Here is a 20,288-nt window from a genome sequence, read left to right as displayed (position 1 = left end):
TCAAGACAGGTACTACGTAATCATATTTGATGATAGATAACCTAGCTATGGCAGCTATTAGTCTACTATTGCACAAGTCGGTTTGGTTGGTTGCGGTCTCTCGTCTCTCCCTCCCTCCTCCCTGCTCCCTGTGTCACTTGCTCAAGGAATAGCCCCTCCCCCGCCGGCTAGAGTGGCACCTATCACTCTTTATCAACTCCGGTTAATAAAGTAGCTTAAAAATTGTTTTGCCTTGATAACAGCTTTGCACACTCTTGGCATTCCCTCATCCAGCTTCATGACAAATGCTTTTCCAACAGACTTGAAGGAGTTCCCACATATGCTGAGCACTTGTTGGCTGCTTTTATTTAACTCAATTCATCCCAAACCATCTCATTTGGGTTGAGGTCAAGTGATTGTGGAGGCCAGGTCATCTGATGCAGCACTCAATCACTCTCCTTCTTGGTCAAATAGCCCTTAAACAGCCTGGAGGTGTGTTTTGGGTCATTGTCCTGTTGAAAAACAAATGATAGTCCCACTAAGCGCAAACCAGATGGGATGGCGTATCGCTGCAGAATGCTGTGGTTGCCATACTGGTTAAGTGTGCCTTGAATTCTACATAAATCACCGACAGTGTCACCAGCAAAGCAGCCCACACCATCACACCTCCTCCTTCATGGTGGGAACAACACATGCGGAGATCATCTGTTCACCTACTCTGCGTCTCACAAGGACACGGCTGTTGGAGAAAAGAAATCTCAAATTTGGACTCATCAGACCAAAGGACAGATTTCCATTGCTCGTGCTTCTTGGCCCAAGCAAGTCTCTTCTTATTATTGGTATCCTTTAGTATTGATTTCTTTGCAGCAATTCGACCATGAAGGCCTGATTCACGTAGTCTCCTCTGAACAGTTGATGTTGAGATGTGTCTGTTACTTGAACTCTGAAGCATTTATTTGGGCTGCAATCTGAGGTGAAGTTAACTAATGAACTTATCCTCTGCAGCAGAGGTAACTCTGGGTCTTCCTTTCCTGTGGTGGTCCTCATGAGAGCCAGTTTCATCAAATCAAATTGTATTAGTCACATGCGCCGAATACAACAGGTGTAGGTAGACCTTACAGTGAAATGCTAACTTATGAGCCCCTAACCAACAATGCAGTTTAAAAAAAATACAGATAACAATAAGAAATAAAAGTAACAAGTAATTAAAGAACAACAGTAAAATAACAATAGCGAGACTATATACGGGGGGTACCGGTACAGAGTCAATGTGCGGGGGTACGGGTTAGTTGAGGTAATATGTACATGTAGCTAGAGTTATTAAAGTGACTATGCATAGATGATGACAACAGAGAGTAGCAGCGGTGTAAAAGAGAGAGGGGGGGGGGCTATGCAAATAGTCAGGGTAGCCATTTGATTAGGTTTTCAGGAGTCTTATGGCTTGGTGGTAGAAGCTGTTAAGAAGCCTCTTGGACCTAGACTTGGCGCTCTGGTACCGCTTGCTCTGCGGTAGAAGAGAGAACAGTCTATGACTAGGATGGCTGGAGTCTGACAATTTCTAGGGTCTTCCTCTGACAACGCTTGGTATAGAGGTCCTGGATGGCAGGAAGCTTGGCCCCAGTGACGTACTGGGCCATTCGCACTACCCTCTGTAGTGCCTTGTTGTCGAAGGCTGAGCAGTTGCCATACCAGGCAGTGATGCAACCAGTTAGGATGCTCTCGATGGTGCAGCTGTAGAACCTTTTGAGGATCTGAGGACCCATGCCAAATCTTTTCAGTCTCCTGAGGGGGAATAGGTTTTGTCGTGCCCTCTTCACGACTGGCGTGGTGTGCTTGGACCATAGCGCTTGATGGATTTTGCGAATGTACATGAAAAACTTTCAAAGTTCTTGAAATGTTCCGTATTATTGACTGACCTTCATGTCTTAAAGTAATGATGGCCTGTCATTTCTCTTTGCTTATTTGAGCTGTTCTTGCCATAATATGGACTTGGTCTTTTACCAAATAGGGCTATATTCTGTATACCACCCCTACCTTATCACAACCAGTGGTGTAAAGTATTTAAGTAAAAATACTTGAAAGTACTACTTGAGTAGTATCTGTACTTTACCATTTATAGTTTTGAAAACTTTTACTTCACTACATTCCCAAAGAAAATGATGTACTTTTTACTCCCTACTTTTTGCCTGACTGCTTAGCAGGACAGGTAAATGGTCTAATTCACGCATGTATCAAGAGAACATCCCTAGTCATCCCTACTGCCTCTGATCTGGCGGACTAACTAAACACATGCTCCGTTTGTAAATGATGTCTGAGTGTTGGAGCGTGCCCCTAGATATCCGTAAATTTAAAAAAAACAAGAAAATGATGCCGTCTGGTTTTCTTAATATAAGGACATTTTAAAATGATTTATACTTTTACTTTTGATACTTAAGTATATTTTATCAATAACATTTACTTTTGATACTAATTACATTTAAAACCAAATACTTTTACTCAAGTAGGATTTTACTTGGTGACTTTCACTCGAGTCATTTTTTATTAAGGTACGACAATTGGGTACTTTTTCCACCACTGGTCACAACACAAGTGATTGGCTCAAACGGATTAAGAAGGAAAGAAATTCCACAAATTAACAAGGCACGCCTGTTCATTGAAATGCATTCCAGGTGACTACCTCATGAAGCTGGTTGAGAGAATGCCAAGAGTGTGCAAAGCTGTCATCAAGGCAAAAGGTGGCTACTTTGAAGAATCTCAAATATATTTTAATTTGTTTGTTTGACACTTTTTTGGTTACTACATGATTCCATATGTGTTATTTCATAGTTTTGATGTCTTCACCATTATTATACAATGTAGAAAATAGTAAAAATAAAGAAAAACCCTTGAATGAGTAGGTGTCTCCAAACTTTTGACTGGTACTGTAGATAAGAACACACATGCACACACGTAAACATGCACAGCCAGACACAAACAACTATGCATACACACCCACAAGTGTACACACACACACAACCAAATAAATTGTTGACCCAATTCTGGCAAGTCCTACCCAAGGTTGCCATGCTTCATTTCTCTCCAGAGGCAAAATCACCACCACTAATTTAAATGTCTAATAGCATTTTTTTTTTCAACATAAAAGAGTTATTATCATAAATCATTAATATACTGTAAGCTTATTCAGAAATTAGCACATTTGTGGGACATAAAATGTGCAATAGAAGATATATTCCCATAAATAATTGATAAGAATAAGCCTTGAATATATTTGCAATTTTATGCATTATATTATCCTGTGCTTATAGAAATGACTATTGTATTTAAGGGGTTTCCTTGTTTTAAGTGAACAGACTCATGTTTTTCAAAGTCCAATACTCTATCTTTTTTCCTTATGGAAAAAACAGCACTAGAGAATAAAAAGTAGAACATTTAAATAGTGAAAATAAGACATACATTTTAAGTGGCAATCCTCTGGGGCTATAAAACAACAGTGTGTCATAAGCAGTGTCTGGATACAGTGACAAGCAGCAGCAGCAGCCCCACTCGGTCCATTACTGCAGCTCAACCATGTGACAACACTAATCAAACACTGCCTCACCACGACCCATCGCTAAGTAAAGGCCAATTCATACTTACATGTCCGAAGAGCCGTAAGGGCCCCCCAGCTCATTCTGATAGATTTATGGATGCCTTCAGCACATCTCATAAATGTCTCACCAATGCAGCTCTGCAGGTGGATGTGGCTTCATTCAAGTAGCAGGTACAAAAACTAGTAAGAGACAGAGACATTGTTTTTGCCTGGGTCATATGTAAAGTAAGAAACCCAATATTCTAGAATGGCTATACCCAAACTGGGGGGGTACGCGCAATGCTGTCGGGTGTACGCCAAATAAAAATGTGATTCACATTTTCAAACAGTCCATTTAGATTGTCCAACGGGGCTATACATTTGGGCGATGTTTTTTTTCCTCGCCTGAGTAGCCTCGTTTCACAGCCCAAAATAAAATTCAACCATCTAGTGTTCAGCAAAATAACAATGTCAAATAGAGGTAGCCTAGTCAAATAGTTAACATCCAACCGCATTAACCGTTACTCTCTCGCGGGAATTCCACTAACGGTCCATATGTAGCCAAACATAGCTGCTGCACATTCTGTTTGATCAAAAATTGATAAATGGTTAAAAAAAAAGTAAGGCACGTGTCCATAGAGTCACATATCAGCTCTACTGGTAGTACTGCTACTACCAGCAGTACTACACCTGCACCTGTCAACGACACAAGTTGTTCTGCTTCCACGAGCACATCCAATGCTAGCATCAGTAATTCTACATTTGTTGCTAGCCCAGCTAGCGTGGACACTGACAGTTGTGATTCTTCGCATACAAGCCAGTGAATTCTGTGCATTACAGCTGGATGAGTCAACAGATGTGGCGGCCTGGCACAGCTGCTGGTATATGTTCGTTATGTTTATTGGGGTTCAATTAAGGAAGACATCCTCTTCTGGAAACCAGGACAACAGGAGAGGGTATTTTTTAAGTACTGGATAGCTTTGTGACATCAAATGGGCTTTGGTGGTCAAGATATGTTGGTATCTTTACTGATGGTGCAAAAGCCATGACAGGGAGACATAGCGGAGTGGTAATGCCCGTGCAAGCAGTTGCTCCCGATGCCACTTGGGTACACTGCAGCATCCACCAAAAGGCTCTTGCTGCTAAGGGAATCATTGTATGATTTTCTGTGTGCAAATGAACTCAAGCTTACGGACAATGTCAAATGTAATATAGCGAAGCACCTAAGCTGGGTGCACAATTATGCAGGTACTTTCCCGAAACGGACAACACAAACTGGATTTGTTATCCCTTTCCTGCCCTGCCTCCAGTCCACTTACCGATATCTGAACAAGAGAGCCTCATCGAAATTGGTGAGTTATTAACAAATAAGGTTTTATATGTAAGATGGCTAAATAAAGAGCAAAATTATTGATTATTATTATTTGTGCCCTGGTCCTATAAGAGCTCTTTGTCACTTCCCACGAGCCAGGTTGTGACAAAAACTCACACTCATTCTTATGTTTAATAAATGTATCGTATAGTGTGTGTGTGTGTGTGTGTGGGGCAGGCTTACAATGATGGCAAAAAAAACAACATTTGAGTGCGCGCTGACCCTGGTGCTAGAGGGGGTACGCAGCTGGAGGTTGAATGTTTGAAGGGGTACGGGACTATCCATTTTTTTGTATGGAAACCCAGGAAGCGTGAACTACAGTGAGGAAAAAAGTATTTGATCCCCTGCTGATTTTGTACGTTTGCCCACTGACAAAGAAATGATCAGTCTATAATTTTAATGGTAGGTTTATTTGAACAGTGAGAGACAGAATAACAACAAAAAAATCCAGAAAAACACATGTCAAAAATGTAATAAATTGATTTGCATAAATGAGGGAAATAAGTATTTGACCCCCTCTCAATCAGAAAGATTTATGGCTCCCAGGTGTCTTTTATACAGGTAACGAGCTGAGATTAGGAGCACACTCTTAAAGGGAGTGCTCCTAATCTCAGTTTGTTACCTGTATAAAAAGACACCTGTCCACAGAATCAATCAAGTCAATCAGATTCCAAACTCTCCACCATGGCCAAGACCAAAGAGCTCTCCAAGGATGTCAGAGACAAGATTGTAGACCTACACAAGGCTGGAATGGGCTACTAGACCATCGCCAAGCAGCTTGGTGAGAAGGTGACAACAGTTGGTGCGATTATTCGCAAATGGAAGAAACACAAAATAACTGTCAATCTCCCTCGGCCTGGGGCTCCATGCAAGATCTCACCTCGTGGAGTTGCAATGATCATGGGGACGGTGAGGAATCAGCCCAGAACTACACGGGAGGATCTTGTCAATGATCTCAAGGCAGCTGGGACCATAGTCACCAAGAAAACAATTGGTAACACACTATGCCGTGAAGGACTGAAATCCTGCAGCGCCCGCAAGGTCCCCCTGCTCAAGAAAGCACATATACATGCCCATCTGAAGTTTGCCAATGAACATCTGAATGATTCAGAGGACAACTGGGTGAAAGTGTTGTGGTCAGATGAGACCAAAATGGAGCTCTTTGGCATCAACTCAACTCGCCGTGTTTGGAGGAGGAGGAATGCTGCCTATGACCTGAAGAACACCATCCCTACCGTCAAACATGGAGGTGGAAACATTATGCTTATCAAAGGGACGATGGATGGGGCCATGTACTGTCAAATCTTGGGTGAGAACCTCCTTCCCTCAGCCAGGGCATTGAAAATGGGTCATAGATGGGTATTCCAGCATGACAATGACCCAAAACACACAGCCAAGGCAACAAAGGAGTGGCTCACGAAGAAGCACATTAAGGTCCTGGAGTGGCCTAGCCAGTCTCCAGACCTTAATCCCATAGAAAATCTGTGGAGGGAGCTGAAGGTTCGAGTTGCCAAACGTCAGCCTCGAAACCTTAATGACTTGGAGAAGATCTGCAAAGAGGAGTGGGACAAAATCCTTCATGAGATGTGTGCAAACCTGGTGGCCAACTACAAGAAACGTCTGACCTCTGATTGCCAACAAGGGTTTTGCCACCAAGTACTAAGTCATGTTTTGCAGAGGGGTCAAATACTTATTTCCCTCATTAAAATGCAAATGAATTTATAACATTTTTAACATGCGTTTTTCTGGATTTTTTTGTTGTTATTCTGTCTCGCACTGTTCAAATAAACCTACCATTAAAAATTATAGACTGATCATTTCTTTGTCAGTGGGCAAATGTACAAAATCAGCAGGGGATCAAATTATTTTTTCCCTCACTGTATAGTATAGAGATGATCCAATACTAGGTTATTCCCAGTACACCAGCTCTGCTCTGTCCATTCCACCAGGGAAGACAGGAGTCCAATTAAGTGAGAGTGCTAGGATTGTTTTGACCCTGAGTGACACCTGTCCCTTCACATGGAGTTGTCACAGCTTGCAGAGCGGAGCAGAGTGGGGGACTGGATGTACTATAATAATGGATTACAGCTTAATAACACGTAGAGTAGACCTCTCGTTCCCTCTCGATGTTTCTTGCTTGCTAGCCTCTTTACATCACACTGTTGTACATTCACAGCATACAACTATATGGTTCTTCTCCTCTCCTCTTTGATTGCTGTTGCATACAGTAGGTGAATTGGTGAAATGGAATTGTATAACATGGCCTTCAGAGCAATAAACTGGACCCACACATCAGTAAATAACTTTTTACGTGCTTCGTTGCTGATTGGTGAACTGTCAGTTCTTGTTTTGACTATAAAAAATGTGTAGTTACTGTTACGCTCATCAAATGTAGCACTGTTCTCCAAGTAATCATTCACAGCCAACATCTAATGGGCGTCTACAACTAGAGACAGACGTACACCCACAGCACTGTTTTGGATGCCGGGACCCACTGCACTTGACTGTCGCCTCGTCCTTTGCTCTTCTACAACTCTGGGGTCTCGTACTCGATCATCATCTTTCACCTTGTCACAGGGCAGGCAGGCCTGTGAAGATATCACTCTCTCTCCCCACCCGAACACCAGTTCTAATGAAGCAGGCCCAGGAATGGAGGAGGCAAGGGGAGGCACTGAAATCTTCTCTTTCCTACACTGTTATGCGCAAATGAAAGGTGACTGACTCTTCCTAATGCAATAACCATTTTCAGAATGTAGCACAAGCCGCATCTCCTGAGAAAGTAATCCATTGACACAGGTTCAACTTTTGCAGCTTTGCAGAATATTTGAGGTTACGACCTGACAGGCAGCATGTTTCACTGTGACTTTCCCGTTGTGCTTTGACACCTACGGATCGTAAACATTCACAGGGTGCTCTGGGTTGTCACAGCGCCTAATGGACTGTTAGCTACATGAGGCTATCAAATTAAGTGCTGAAGGCATTGATTTATCTCCTTTAAAGATACATGTTTGTTTCTGGGGCTCAAAAGAGGCCCAATGCGTCAGCCTGCTGTTCATAGAAGATTGGATTCCCTAAAATTATAAACCTAATACTCTACAAAGATGTAATGGTAGGAATTAAAGTATATAACACAGTGTATTAGACAATAACTACAAAAAACAAAAATGAAAGCCTATGGTGTGCTTGATGGTGAGTACATGTATGCATAATTCAATATTACCGAGGATAACCATGGGCGATACAATAGTCTTGTCCACCAGCTGTCTACCGTACCCATTTACGGAACAATGTCTGTTACGATTATCTGTTACGAATGAGATGACACCCTAATATTTCCTGTAATCTGAGTAGTAGCAATTGATTTCTTCTGCTCCTTGTAGGCTATTGTACGCAGCCTCTAACTCAGGGGAGCTCCTCCCTTATACAAACATCTAATGGTGTGATTCGTTAAGCAACCTGACAGTAACCTTTTTATCAGCAAGCCCCATGGCAACCGACCCAGAATGTGGGCAGATCTAGCTCAACATGAAATTCAGTTTGCTAGGCTTAGAAGCATGGCATGTATCACCCTATGCAGAAATGCTTGGTGGTTTATGGGAACTAGTACAAGCCTTTTATTGGCTGGTTTCATTTGCAGTTTGACGAATGGTACAACTGGTTTTAAGGGTGCTCCCCACCATTTCTGGTCCTGAAGTTCAGAGCAAATTACACAAGCAATCTCTGTTCTTATGCTCTAAACTGCCAGTAGACATTGAAACATAATGGACTTGAACTGAAAGCACTAGAACTATGATTTGAAAACACCTGGAGAGTTCTTGCTAGAGTCTGTGGGTGGTACCGCTGTTTATATCAGAGGACATGATCACTCTTGACAACACTGTTTCAATGTTTAAATACAAATCATTGAGAGAGTAAAACCTGTATGGAAATACTGTATGTCAAAGAATCAAATGGTATGCCATAGATGGAAAAAAGAAAGAACACATGGTTGCGTGGTACCAGTGAAATGAGTCGTGTGCATTTTCACATAAAAGCTTTTTGAGTAATTGGCCAACGCACACAACATGGATCTCAAGATGGATTACAACAGGAGCACTGATGTTTTTCTTGATGCTCGCTCACATTACAAGCCTAGTTTGGGGCACCAGGGTTATCAGTAAAGTAGAGGGATCTCTTATGAGAATGGCATCTTATTGTAAGGATGAATAGATCACTCCTATAAAAGGCATACATCCACTTTATTCCAAAGCCATGTATCAAATGGAGGAATGTACAGAGGCATTACTCTGACACGTGCGCTTTTGCCAGGCACCAGCTAACAATTTATTGCATGACCCACAGCTTCCACTTTCAGGGTCCTCATTGCATTGTGCTGCAGCTGCAAATCGGCCATTTAGAGTGTAAGAAGGTGTCACTCAGAATCTTCCAATGTCAAATGTCTGTATGACACTCACGCTTTAGTCATCTCTCAACAGTCTACCATTTGACATTCAACTTTGGCTCCATCCTTCCCTCATGGACAAGCCCTTAGATGCAACACATTCACTATCCTTACCGTCACGTCTGTCAAGCCCCTCTCCACTGTGCGTTCCCCCATGCATCGCAGCTGGCTGCTCCCAGTCTTCCATCCACTCTGCTAGGCCGGCCCTTCCAAAGCCCGTCCCTCAAACCAATCATCTGTGCTAGACATGAAATATATGTGCCATGTACTGAACACACTAAATCACACACCAGTCAAAACTCATTTGAAAAAATATAAGACAGTCATTTCCTCTTCGTCATCATCATTCGTTTATTTCACTTTGGTGCGTTACTGTAGTTTACTTGAATAATCTCCACAGCAGAGCTTCCTTATCCTTGCACGTTGTTCTGAATCATCTAATCATCAGAAAGCATCTTGTCTGGTCCTTTGTTCTGATCCCTCTGTGATAAGAACCAGAGATCTTAATAGATATCACTGAGTTCTTTTGTGAGTCAATATTTGTAGATGTTGTTACTGTAGCTCTTCTGTTGTAAGACTCCAGTGGACCAGATGCACTCCCTTTGTTCATTGGTCTCTAGTGGCGAGGTAAACTTTGAAAATCTTCAGTTGTTGAAAACAAACACTATTTTGTTTTGTCTGATACCAGCTCCACTTTATTCAAACCTAGAGTCATTAGTCTCAGTTTATACATAATGTAAATCGAATGGGAAAGGTAAGCAAAATAATTTAAAGGAAAAGTTTAATTCCTCCTCATTAGCATTTAAAGAGAACAACAGAAGCTGATCAACTTTCTCCCTAGAGTCCAATTAATATATTTGAGCAAACACTTTTTGGATAGGTTATACAAGTGCAAACAAATACGACATTGGGTTTTCCACACACAGAACTCAAAAGATATCTCTGGTATCAAGAGCTCTTCAAAATCTCTTTTAACCTCTAGCCTACACATGTTGCTGTATTGAACACAGGTGCTTTTTCAAAGTACAGTAAATCATGGTTCAATGGTTCCTTGAATGAAGAAAGGAGCTCCTGCCTAAGCCAAGTACTGTATATAATTTTCATATAGTAATTTAACTGACACTCTTATCCAGAGCGACTTACAAGAGCAATTAGGGTTAAGTGCCTTGCTCAAGGGCATATGTTTTTCACCTAGTCAACTCAGGGATTCAAACCAGCGACCTTTCAGTTACTGGCCCAACTAGGCTACCTGCCACCCATAAGAGATGTAGTGTGTCACTCTACTGTATGGCATGTTACAAGTTATGGTGTAGTACTGATATTCACTTTATGACTATATCCTCTCAAGTCAAGAGAGACTTGACGGATGTGCAGGTCCTGGGCTGGTGTGTACCACGTGGTCTGCGGTTGTGAGGCCGGTAGGACATACTGCCAAATTCTCTAAAACGACGTTTGAAGTGACTTATGGTAGAGAAATTAACATTTAATTCTCTATCATCAGCTCTGGTGGACATGCCTGCAGTCAATACATCTGTGACAAAACTGCACTTTTTAGAGTGCCTTTTATTGTCCGCAGCACAAGGTGCACCTGTGTAATGATCAAGCTGTTTAAATCAGCTTTTTGATATGCCACACCTGTCAGGTTGATGGATTATCTTGGCAAAGAAGAAATGCTCCCTAACAGAGACGTAAACAAATTTGTGCCCAAAATGAGAGAAATCAGCTTTTTGTTTGCATAAAATATTTCTGGTATCTTTTATTTCAGCTCATGAAACACAGGACAAATACTTTACATGTTGAGTTTATATTTCTGTTCAGTGTAATTTGTTTTTAAACTGGATCATTTATATCAATACCATTTAGAGACTCAAAAAACAGTAATTGTTTAGTCTCAACTACTATATGATCAGTACCTTCCTGATAAAAACTAAATCTAGAAATGCATGAAGCCAAACTAACATGACCCAAATTATATAGGTTAATATGGGGACATAACACCATGTACAAGATAGATTTAAACAAATATGGTTACTGTATGGAAAGGTACTGTAGGTAGAGTAAGCCACCGCTCAAGTGGGAGGCTATGGAGAGGATGGTGGGGGGGGGGGGGGGGGGGGGGTGAAATTATTACCTTTGCTGTAAAGACTACAATCCCTTTGACTACAGGGTATGCCAATGGCATAATTTGAGAAGAAAAATGTACAGCCATCAACAGACAAGCATGGGTGGAAGAGGTGGAGACAAATCATTGAATAGAAAATAGGCAGTTGACGTTGGGCAGAAAAGGCTGTTATACAACCACATGATACGGGGAGAAAACAAAATATTATAAACTATGGGAAATATTACTCAAACTTCAATTCAGATTCAGTTTTTATTTTATCAGTTGAATACAAAGTGAACATAAATAACTCAGAATAAGGTTAGGCAGACATGAAAACAATTGGTTGTTTCAATGCCAATGGGAGAGAGGGAGAGTTCATATTTGATGCAACTTCTAAGTAGTGATATAACTACAAATACCAGCGCTACCAACAGTACCACCTTCACCACAACCAATACTGACACTAAACCATATATTACCAGGGCAAGTGAACAACAGACCATATGTATTTACTTAATTTAATGGTTCTGAAACTATGTGATAATGTATTAGGAATTCATAACCAGACCTGTAAATAAAGTGTCACCTTGTACTTTTCTGCAAAAAGGCAGGCCATACTCGACAATGTGTCTCATACATTGAGAAGATATGCCTAGGGGTTGTCATTGAGGAGGTCAACATCACATTACTTCCATTTAAGAATTGCAAATATGCATACTAATACTCTTGTTTTCACCACCTTTAGACATCAAATGTCCCACCAATATGTTTCCATATTTCCTTGGACATTAAAAGAAAGAATAACCCAACGGCATCTCCCATTAGTTAAATATTTTTTACATTTTATTAATTTAGCAGATGGTCTTATCCAGAGAAACTTACAGTTGTAAATGCATACATTTTTCATACTGGTTCTGCGTGGGAATCTAACCCACAACCCTGGCGTTGCAAGCTCCATGCTCTACCAACTGAGATACACGGGACCCCATGGGAATATACAGTACCAGTCTAAAGTTTGGACACACCTACTCATTCAAGGGTTTTTCTTTATTTGTACTATGTTCTACATTACAGAATAATAGTGAAGACATCAAAACTATGAAATAACACATATGGAATCATGTAGTAACCAAAGAAGTGTTAAACAAATCAAAATATATTTTATTTTTGAGATTCTTCAAAGTAGCCACCCTTTGCACACTCTTGACATTCTCTCAACCAGCTTCACCTGGAATGTTTTTCCAACAGTCTTGAAGGAGTGTGCTATTGACAAGCTGACTGCGGGAATGTCCTCCAGAGCTGTTGCTAGAGAATTGAATTTTAATTTCTCTACCATAAGCCGCATCCAATGTCGTTTTAGAGAATTTGTCCTAACAACCGCAGACCACGTGTATGGCATCATGTGGGCGAGCGGTTTGTTGACGTCAACATTGTGAACAGAGTGCCCCATGATGGCGATAGGGTTATGTATGGGTAGGCATAAGCTACAGACAACGAACACAAATACATTTTATCCATGGCAATTTGAATGCACAAAGATAACGTGACAAGATCCTGAGGCCCATTGTCGTGCCATTCATCCGCGGCCATCCCCTCAAGTTTAAGCATTATAATGCACGACCCCATGTTGCAAAAATCTGTACACAATTCCTGGAAGCTGAAAATGTCCCAGTTCTTCCATGGCCTGCATACTCACCAGACATTGAGCATGTATGGGATGCTCTGGATCAATGTGTACAACAGCATGTTCTACAGTCGTGGCCAAAAGTTGAGAGTTTTGACACAAATATTAATTTCCGCAAAGTTTGCTGCTTCAGTGTCTTTAGGTATTTTTGTCAGATGTTACTATGGAATACTTAAGTATATTTACAAGCATTTCATAAGTGTCAAAGGCTTTTATTGAAAATTACATGAAGTTGATGCAAAGAGTCAATATTTACAGTGTTGACCCTTCTTTTTCAAGACCTCTGCAATCCGCCCTGGCATGCTGCCAATTAACTTCTGGGCCACATCCTGACTGATGGCAGCCCATTCTTGCATAATTAATGCTTGGAGTTTGTCAGAATTTGTGGGTTTTTGTTTGTCCACCCCGCCTCTTGAGGATTGACCACAAGTTCTCAATGGGATTAAAGTCTGGGGAGTTTCCTGGCCATGGACCCAAAATATCGATGTTTTGTTCCCCCGAGCCACTTAGTTATCACTTTTGCCTTATGGCAAGGTGATCCATCATGCTGGAAAAGGCATTGTTCGTCACCAAACTGTTCCTGGATGGTTGGGAGAAGTTACTGTCGGAGGATGTGTTGGTACCATTCTTTATTCAAGGCTGTGTTGAGCCCACTCCCTTGGCTGAGAAGCAACCCCACACATGAATGGTCTCAGGATGCTTTACTGTTGGCATGACACAGGACTGATGGTAGCGCTCACCTTGTCTTCTCTGGACAAGCTTTTTTCCGGATGCCCCAAACAATCGGAAAGGGGATTCATCAGAGAAAATGACTTTACCCCAGTCCTCAGCAGTCCAATCACTGTACCTTTTGCAGAATATCAGTCTGTTCCTGATGTTTTTCCTGGAGAGAAGTGGCTTCTTTGCTGCCCTTCTTGACACCAGGCCATCCTCCAAAAGTCTTCGCCTCACTGTGCAGGCAGATGCACGCACACCTGCCTGCTGCCATTCCTGAGCAAGCTCTGTATTGGTGGTGCCCCGATCCCGCAGCTGAATCAACTTTAGGAGACGGTCCTGGCGCTTGCTTCACTTTCTTGGGCACCCTGAAGCCTTCTTCACAACAATTGAACTGCTCTCCTTGAAGTTCTTGATGATCCGATAAATGGTTGATTTAGGTGCAATCTTACTGGCAGCAATATCCTTGCCTGTGAAGCCCTTTTTGTGCAAAGCAATGATGATGGCACGTGTTTCCTTACAGGTAACCATGTTTGACAGAGGAAGAACAATGATTCCAAGCACCACCCTCCTTTTGAAGCTTCCAGTCTGTTAATCGAACTCAATCAGCATGACAGAGTGATCTCCAGCCTTGTCCTCGTCAACACTCACACCTATGTTAATGCAAGAATCACTGACATGCTGTCAGCTGGTCCTTTTGTGGCAGGGCTGAAATGCAGTGGAAATGTTTTTGGGATTTCAGTTCATTTGCATGGCAAAGAGGGACTTGGCAATTCATTGCAATTCATCTGATCACTCTTCATAACATTCTGGAGTATATGCAAATTGCCATCATGCAAACTGAGGCAGCAGATTTTGTGAAAATGAATATGTGTCATTCTCAAAACTTTTGGCCACGACTGTAGTTCCCGACAATATCCAGCAACTTCGCACAGACATTGAAGGGGAGTGGGACAACATTCAACAGGCCATAATCAACAGCCTGATCAACTCTATGCGAAGGAGATGTGTCACGCTGCATGAAGCAAATGGTGGTCACACCAGATACTGACTGGTATTCTGATCTACGCCCGTACCTTTTATTTTAAGGTATCTTTGACCAACAGATGCATATCTGTATTCCCAGTCATGTGAAATCCATAGATTAGGGCCTAATGAATTAATTTCAATTGACTGAGTTCCTTATATGAACTGTAACTCAGTAAAATCTTTAAAATTGTTTTGTTGCATTTATATTTTTGTTCAGTATAATAACTGAAGGTTTCTTTTGTGAAATGAAGGTCTAGAAACAAAAGCACTGTTGGCGTTATTAAATATATATTAAAGATAGATTATGCAGAAGACTAACCAAGTGCAATGACTTGTTTTGATATGTAAGATGGGCAGGTCTTGCTTTAGCATCATACAAATCAAACTGTGTTTCTCTACAATCTGTAAAACCTATTCTGAATCTTAGCTGATGTGCTTAGACATAAATGCAGAATAACATAAGCAAGCTTTTTATGTCCTAATCATTTCAAAACTTGCATTTGTGCGTTTCTCTAGGGCTGGAAATGACCAGGGACCTCAAAATACGATATTATCACGATACTTAGGTGGGTCATTCCACGAAAGGAGTGTCTTTTGCGTCCCTTTGATATTTCAATTATAAATTGTACACAAATATTGAATTTTAAAAGCTTGAAACACTGAGTTTTCAATAATTTATATTTTGTATATGAATAAAGACTTGCTAAAGTGCCAAAATGCAGTGTTCACGATCATTGTAAAGCCCTTGTTATTTTGTTGCTTTGACAAAGTAATTTCTGAAGATGATTATTTATTTAATGTGATTAATTTTAAGTTTAACAAAAACCCTGTCCCTAATTTTAAGGTCAACCCTGTTACGGACACAAAACTCTCATTTTAATATGGTGAAACTATTCCTTTCAAAATAGTTTTTTTCAAAAGTAACATTGAACGGTCAAATCATAGTGTAAAAGCAGGTGAGCTGCTTGTACTCTTTTTGGACATGTTCTGGTGTTTTGTGGTGTGAAACTAAGCGGGTTGAGCATAAAAAGGTCAACCCTGTTACATTAAAATGTTTGTCATTTAGTATTCACTCTTATTCAGAGTGACTTAAAGTGAGTGCATTCATCTTAAGATAGCTAGGTGGGACAACCACATATCACAGGCATAGAAAGTACATTTCTCCTCAAAGTAGCTGTCAGAAAAGTCAGAGCTAGTAAGGGGGATTATTTAAGATACTCTTTGAAGAGGTAGGGTTTCAGATGTTTTTGGAAGATAGGCAGGGGCTCTGCTGTCCTAGCTTCAGGGGGAAGCTGGTTTCACCATTAGGGTGCCTGGACAGAGAAGAGCTTGGACTGGACTGAGCAGGAGCTGCTCTCCAGTAGTGGTGGGAGGGCCAAAAGACCAGAGGAGCCAGAATGGAGTGCTCTGGTTAAGGTCTAGGGTTTGAGCATAGCCTGAAGGTTGGGAGGGGCAGTTCCTCTTGCTGTTCCATAGGCAAGTACCATGGTCTTGTAGTGGATGCGAGCTTCGACTGGAAGCCAGTGGAGTGTGCGGAGGAGCGGGGTGACATGGGAGAACTTGGGAAGGTTAAACACCAGGTAGGCTGCAGCATTCTGGATATGCTGCAGGTGTTTGATGGCACATAGATAGACAGGCTAGAAATGTTTTAACAATTAAAATAATGTCAAGCTTGCAATCAATTGCCCCTCCCTGTTTCACACAACAAGCTTCCATTCCCCCTGTCAAAAGGGAATTTATGGCTGATTTGAGATGTCATCAACTCTTACTTTATTTGACACTTAATAGGCACTTACTATAGTGTTTTTATAATTGAACCTCTTGAGATGGGAAAACATGTTTTTGATGAAGTGCCCTTTATGACAGAATGTTTTTTTGCACCAAGTTACACTACTTATTAAAAAGGAACCTAATTGGCGGAATGAAGCAGGTGCCGGTACACTATGTATTTCAATTCTCACGATTCTATATGTATTGCGATTTGTTACTGCAATTTTATTGTGATCTGATGTTCCAAACATATTGCTCACTTTATGTCTGCAGCAGAGAGACAGGAGATAGCACAGCAAGAGAAAATGTGTTTTGATCAGTCTTGAAAATAAAAGTGCTGAAAACATATTGACTCACTATTATTTCAAAAGAAGATGGATAACAAGCTATAAGATGAAAAATACTGTAGTTTTGGCACTGGTACAGCCGACTAGCGTTAGCTAACGCTACCTAGCAACAACAACAAAAAGTCCCAGTATTGATATAATATCATCCAAAATAATATTGCGATATGTAACAGTAGCTATTTTTTTCCCAATATTTTTCTCTACAGCTAAACCCAGTGATTAAATTGAAATGGGTGAGAAATAAGGCAAGGGAAGACTGGCTGCTTGATGATGTACAATGTAAACCATACTGAATTCAGGGTACAGTACATGACTTCTCAAAACACACTGGGACTTGCTTGTATAGATTTTAAACTCAATAACTCAAAAAAAAAATGACTGTGTCCTTTTATCTAGAAAATGAACTGTGGTCACACTGTTTATCAATCCAATAGGCCTACTGGTATTTAGATTTTAGAGCTGCGTTTTATTCGGATGATATTCGGATTGATCTATTCAAGAGGTTCATAGCATTTGATAAGAATACCAAGAATATCATCCATTACACTACATGAGGTAGGCTTACATAACGGTACATGAATATGGCTTTCGCATAGCACATCTGCAGTGGTTTCATCTAGCCTACTCAATGCAGATTAATATAATTAACATTTTCCAAAAATGCAGTAATGGAAGCTCAGCATTGCCTCTGACTATAATAGCCCAGAGCCTGTGTGTTTCAGGTGGCTCCTGAGAGCAAATGAATGCCAATAAATGCCATCATACTCAGTAGCGTTATCATGTAAAAAAAAAAAAAACATAATTGCAGGTAACATATATGTAACAGTTGTTTTCAATTAAACACATGTTATTAAAGCTATTACTGGACACGGCTGAGTAAGAAATATGTCAGATGCCAGTTTCAGACGGGTCTGTCTTGCACATTGCACAAGGTTGTCAACAGATAGCAGCAATTGTACAACCTGTCATAGATACAATTCAGATATTATTATAAAAATGATTTTGTTTGTTTCATCTTTGAAAGTTGTCAAATATATTTTGTTTCTGGTCATGACATCAAGCCAAGTGCATTAGTATAACATTTTACATAGGCTACTTGTCTGCATCTTTACCCGAGAAAGCTGATCGACTGATACTGATAATTCTATATTCGCAGAACTGCCGACATTACTGAATGTATAATACTACTACTAGGCTACACACTACTAACAATACGATACACAAGTTAAGCTACATTATAGCCTAACCTTAACGTACACAATGTAAGCCTAATAAATATATTGTAATGCACTGGTTCATTGCTGCCCAACATGGCAACTCCAATTACCTTGCTGTCTGTAAAGTTTACGGGACAGGTGGAGTCTGTAGCCGTTAGCGAAATGGTCATGTTTAGGTTGGCTACGACAGAATGTCCTTTCCTCAGAGTTGGTATCACCAGCTAGGAACATAAAGATAATGTCCATTAGCACCACGGGCCCACCGAATGGGAATATCCCATAGCCTAGACGGCACCTTGTGTATTGATACGGGGCTATCACTGCACTCACTATAGCCTACAATCCCTTTCTCGAATGTTTTTGCACCTGAGGATACCACGATTCAGGAGCGATACAGTAGAATATAGCGCGCCACGTAGCAATTCTACGATAGACACAGGCTGAAAGCAGTAGCTAGTAGACAAATGGCTCACCTTTTCGTGATGTGACCATACCGGAGGCTTATTCCCATGCCATAGTTTCACTTCATTAGAAATAAGAAGAAGACTGTTCACATTATTATATGCTGTATCCTCGTGTATCCTTGGCAAATAACGCAATGATGACGGTTGAGCTACGCTCGCTTCAGCTGAATAGGCTATGATGCTCCGGTGAATGTGTCGAAGAGAATGGCAAGACAGCGTTTGATATGTAGAGCGGAACGCGTGTGATTAGCTTTTTTCTAATGGTTAGGATTCAACTGTTCATCTTTAAAAAAAAATCTTCCCTGGTGGACACAATCACCAACTCAGCATCATTGGAATATACCATAAGCTACAGAGAAGAAGGGGGTGTGGCACCGGTGAGCAATAATTTCACCATCCAACACAGCCAGCCTGACGAGGTAAGGTCAGTGGCGTACCGCAGTTTCGCGGGGCGTCCGCAAGGTCTGAACAAGAGCCCCTTTTCTGGGGGGGAAACAGTGCTACGCATCCGACAATTCTACACATTTTGCAATGAGGCTGAGAGAAAATGTTGCTGTTTAAAAGCTAATTTCAGTACTTGTTGCATTTACAACTTGTTTTAGTCCTCTGGTCTACTGATTTCAGTAAGTATACCGTATGGCTGTGGATTGACTGCATTGTTTGAATGGAATGTTGGCTTATTGGCAGTTCATTTGGTTGGGGGCCAATGTGCTTAAAATTTGAATAAAATGAGTGTTTCAGCTTGAATAGATATTGATGAACATTGCAAAGGTAGTTCTCCCTCCCTTATAATGGTAGGCTTGTGTAGTGTTATGCAAAAACAAGCTTTTAAATGTTGTATAATTGTCCAATTAATGATGATGATGATAATCATGACCTTTAGTATTATTATGGTTGTTGTTATTAGTAGGCTATTAAAGGCCATGTTGCAAGTTAAATTTGCCAATATAATTAGAATATACACCCCTTTGTAAATAGCAATACAATTAAACGTTTCTTTTTTGGGGTTTTCTAAAGAAAAACGCCCCCTCGAGTGCAGGACGCAGCCTGTAATTTTGCCTGTGACATTTGTTCAAGTGAAGATGCCGGTTCTACAAACAAGTAGCTATTACTCCTCGGCCTGAAGTCCTCGAATAAAATAAAAATGATCTGCTTGAAGGCAATTGTCTCTTTTATAAGTGTACATGATTTTTGTTGGTAAAAGCAGGGGTGAAAGTAAGGTGGTACGATCAGGTACAGCATCCCGGCAAAATAAATAGCAGTGGTACGCTATACTTGTAAAATGTAAGCCTATCACAATTAATACAACATGCGCAGAAACTATAGGCTATTACACCATTATTTAAAATTACTGCATGTCAGCCGCATGAAAAATGTGTGAATTGACTAGAAACCAGGTGGTATATGTTACAAATTGCATTGTGGTTTGAGCAGAACACTTACATTTTGTCAAGCCGGAGGTGTAAAGTACTTAAGTAAAAATACTTTAAAGTACTACTTCAGTAGTTTTTTGGGGGTATCTGTACTTTACTTTACTATTTATATTTTTTACCACTTTTAGTTTTATTCCACTACATTCCTAAAGAAAATAATGTACTT

General features: G+C 40.8%; 1 protein-coding gene across 3 annotated transcripts in view; it reads right to left on the bottom strand.

Moving 5' to 3' along the window:
- LOC106603321 (teneurin-1) overlaps positions 1-19,084 on the bottom strand; it is a 188,205-nt gene extending 169,121 nt beyond the window's left edge. For all 3 annotated transcript variants that reach the window (XM_082974568.1, XM_014196852.3, XM_082974570.1), the window contains exon 1: positions 18,699-19,084. The gene's annotated coding sequence lies outside the window, so the exon portion shown is untranslated. The remainder of the gene's footprint in view (positions 1-18,698) is intronic.
- Between the last annotated feature and the right edge of the window lie 1,204 nt (positions 19,085-20,288).

This window comes from Salmo salar, chromosome 04, assembly GCF_965601325.2.
Source record: "Salmo salar chromosome 04, fSalSal1, whole genome shotgun sequence".
Taxonomy (NCBI): domain Eukaryota; kingdom Metazoa; phylum Chordata; class Actinopteri; order Salmoniformes; family Salmonidae; genus Salmo; species Salmo salar.
Note: the sequence above shows the minus strand (reverse complement) of the source record. Positions and strands in the feature narration are given on the sequence as shown.